This window comes from Triticum urartu, chromosome 6A (assembly GCF_056163025.1).
Source record: "Triticum urartu cultivar PI428250 chromosome 6A, HENAU_Tu73, whole genome shotgun sequence".
Classification (NCBI taxonomy): domain Eukaryota; kingdom Viridiplantae; phylum Streptophyta; class Magnoliopsida; order Poales; family Poaceae; genus Triticum; species Triticum urartu.
In genome coordinates, this window is record NC_141878.1 from 119,547,588 (window position 1) to 119,551,732 (window position 4,145).

The 4,145-nt window shown below is 43.4% G+C and overlaps 1 pseudogene; it reads left to right on the top strand.

Annotated features, from left to right (window-relative positions):
* Positions 1-583: 583 nt before the first annotated feature.
* LOC147964385 (thiosulfate sulfurtransferase 16, chloroplastic-like) lies at positions 584-1,181 on the top strand (annotated as a pseudogene).
* The last annotated feature ends 2,964 nt before the right edge of the window (positions 1,182-4,145 follow it).

Below are 4,145 nucleotides of genomic sequence, written 5' to 3' on the forward strand. Positions count from 1 at the left end.
GAGAATCCAGAGGGTGATCCGGTGATCGATGGCGAGCCAAGAGGCACCAGCAGTGGCTGGGGACGGGCGCTGGACGCGGTGCTGCTGGAGGACAAAGGTGAAAAACATACGCCACTTGATGTAGTTATGTTTAGTAAGATCGAGCTTGAACTTTATGTGGTTGGAGATATGATGTTGATGGAAATTGAGCAGGTAGGGATCGACAGGTGGGGAAGGAGGTGGCGCAATGATGGTGGACAGGGAAGAAGATGTTGCAGGCGGTGAGGGAAGGAGAGGAACCAGGAGGGAAGGGCTGAGGACCGGCGGTGGAGGCCGGAGTGGGGAGATCACCGAAGATGTCCGTGAAGGCCATGTCTATCTGATACCAAGTTAGAGAAGAAATAGGCGCTGTAGAGCTGCTATATTGATATCACCAAGTGTTAGAGGGGTTACATAAGGGAGAGAGCTCCGGAGAGAATAGATCTTGAGAGAATAGGCACACATGCCATGCACAGAGGAGTACGGGTGAGATCCTAGAGAACAGGGCTAAGTTACAACAGCACAATATGTCCAAAGTGTATGTTAACACTCCAAATCATTGTCAATGGTGTCTACCAAAAGGAGGACCCCGACCGTGAATGCCTGCCAAGCCCACACGCTCCTAAGCTCCGGTGGCGGCGCCCAAGCCTACCTCGACTGACATGAGGTTGCCAGAGGACCTCGATAAGGACCACGCTGCCGGCGCCCGCAACATCCCCTACTACCTTGCAGTCACTCCCCAGGGCTAGCTGCTTTCTTCATGATTCACTCCCTTTTCTTCTTGATCCATCGCTGATGGGGATTTTCCTTCCCTTTCTGATTATCTCAAGGCAAGGAGAAGAACCCAAACTTTGTTGATGAAGTAGCTGCACTCTACAGGAAGGAACATCACTTGATTGTGGTAATTAAAAAGCAATCGTGATTGCTTGATCATCTCCCTCTGCACTTGATTGACTTTTGTGTGTTTTATGCTCTTGTAGGGCTGTCGCACGGGCGTGCGATCCAAGCTCGCGACTGCGGACCTCGTAAATGCGATAATTATGGGTTTGCTGAAGAATAAGTGTAATAACACTGTTTGGAGGCTGATCTCTGTATCTGGTTCTTCTTATGATAACTTTAAACTGGATTTTATTGATGAACTGCATAACCTCCTAGCTAGCTAGGCTGGCCCCACAATTGTAGGAGGTGACTATAATCTGCTTAGAGTTGCCGAGGAAAAGAATACATGCCTGATTAATCAGCATTGGGCAGATCTCTTTAATGTCTGGATTAATAAATTTGGTCTCATTGAGATTAAGAATACTAGCAGGAAGTATACCTGGGCCAATAATCAAGAAAACCTAGGCTTGGTTTCTTTAGATAGGGTTTTTGTTTCTGCTGACTAGGAAAGACTTTTTCCTGCTAGCCCGATCAAAGCTCTCCCTAGAAATGGGAGTGATCATACCCCCTCATTTTTAATTCTGATGCTATGGCTATTCCTAGGAATAAAGTTTATAGATTTGAAAAATGGTGGCTAGAGGTTCCTGGCTTTGATGAGATTGTCCACAAAGCCTGGAACACTGACAGTCATTTCTCCTCTGCTATAGATATCTCGCAATTTAAAATCAGAAATACTAGGAAAGCCACCAAAGGGTGGAGCCTCAGTTATGAGGTAACTCAGAACAAGACTAAGCAAACCTTGGTAGCTGAGTACAATTGTTTAGATATTCTTCCAGAATCTCAACCTCCTTCCCCTGTTTCTAAGGCTAGATTAAAAGTGATTGCAGGTGAGCTAAATGAAATATGGAAGAAAGAGGAAATCAAGGACAGACAGAGAGCTAGAGAGAGAGAGACATCAAAGAACGGGAACTAAACTCTGACTACTTTCAAGCTCTAACCAACTAGAAGAGGAGGAAGAAGCACATTGATGTCTTGGAAACTACCAATGGCCCAGTTGAAACTACTGAAGGTATCATTTCTAATGTGGTTGCCTACTATAAAAATTTGTTTGGCTACTCCCCTTCTATCAATTTAAAATTATTAGATGACTTTTGGGACCAGTCTAGTATGGCCACTGCTGCGCATATTGACTCTTTAGAAAATCCTTTTTTCGAAGAAGAAATCAAAAATGCAGTCTTTGGCTCATATGCTGAAGGTGCCCCTGGACCAGACGGTTTTCCTTTTCTGTTTTATCAACATTTTTGGAATCTCATTAATAGTGATCTATTTGCCCTCTTTAGAGATTAGGAGAAAGGTGAGTTGGACTTATATAGGCTCAATTTCTCCCTTCTGACCATAGTTCCTAAAGAGCTTAATGCTGTCTCTTTGGACAGATTCATACCCCTAGCTATGATTAACTGTAGTTTCAAGATCTTTGTTAAGTGTGTTGCTAATAAATTTGGCCTAGTTTGCAATGACTTGATTTCTCCTAATCAGACTGCTTTTATTAAAGGTAGGTTCAATTTGGAAAGTATTGTAGCAGCCCATGAGGTTGTTCATGCTATAGCTAGTAACCACCTTCAGGGGTTTTGCTTTAAGCTTGATTATGAGAAAGCCTATGACATGGTTAAGAAAGAATTCCTATTAGATATGCTTAGGAGAAGAGGCTTTGGCCCCAAATGGATGCATAAATTAGGTACTCTTCTTCACAATGGTTATGTTCGAGTCAGGATTAATGACACCAATAGTGAGTTTTTCATAGCTGGCAAAGGTGTGTGACAGGGTGACCCTGCCTCCCATTTGCTTTTTAATCTTGTTGCTGATGTATTCACTATAATACTAGCTAAGGCAGCAAATTAGCAAATGATTGCTGGTGTGTTTCCTCCTTCAAACCCTGCTGGTGTCATTAGTATGCAATATGATGATGACACTTTGCTGTTTCTTGATAATAACTTAGATCATGCTAGAAACCTAAAGTGGTTGCTCTCTTGTTTTGAGCAACTATCTGGCATGAGGATTAACTTCCATAAGTGTGATCTGGTTCCTATCAATATTGATAGGGATGAATGAAGGAAATATGCCCTAGAGGCAATAATAAAGTTGTTATTTTATATTTCCTTATACCATGATAAATGCTTATTATCCATGCTAGAATTGTATTAACCGGAAACTTGATACATGTGTGGATACATAGAAAAAACACCGTGTCCCTAGTAAGCCTCTACGAGACTAGGCCGTTAATAAAAGATGGTTAAGTTTCCTAACCATAGACATGTGTTGTCATTTGACAAATGGGATCACATCATTAGGACAATGATGTGATGGACAAGACCCATCCATTAGCTTAGCTTGTTGATCATTCAGTTTTATTGCTATTGCTTTGTTCATGTCAAATACATATTCCTTCGACTATGAGATTATGCAACTCCCGAATACCGGACGAATACCTTCTGTGCTATCAAACGTCACAATGTAACTGGGTGATTATAAAGATGCTCTACAGGTATCTCCGAAGGTGTTTGTTGGGTTGGCATAGATCGAGATTTGGATTTGTCACTCCAAGTATCGGAGAGGTATCTCTGGGCCCTCTCGATAATGCACATCATAATAAGCCTCGCAAGCAATGTGACTAATGAGTTAGTTGCGGGATGATGCATTACGAAATGAGTAAAGTGACTTGCCGGTAACGAGATTGAACTAGGTATGAAGATACCGACGATCGAATCTCGGGCAAGTAACATACCGATGGCAAAGGGAATAACGTATGTTGTCATTACGGTACGACCAATAAAGATCTTCGAAGAATATGTGAGAACCAATATGAGCATCCAGGTTCCATTGTTGGTTATTGACCGGATAGGTGTCTTGGTTATGTCTAGATAGTTCTCGAACCCGTGGGGTCTGCACGCTTAACGTTCGATGATGATTTTGTATCATATTGTCAACACCCCTGGGCCACCTGGCAGCGATGGGTCTGGCTCGCCCATGACAACCAAACCAGTGTGGGCTCGCAAGGCCAACTCCAGAGTAATTGGGGCAGAGTGGGTGAGAGTCGGCCCAGCCCAGGCGATCACCTACTTATCCGTCCACTCCTTCCAGAAGCGTCATCCAGTGGATCATGACAACGACATCGGCTCCCATTCCCCATTCCCCTTCTCTCGCAAGAGCCCTAGCTCCTGTTCGTGAGATTTGCATGTAATAGCCATCAA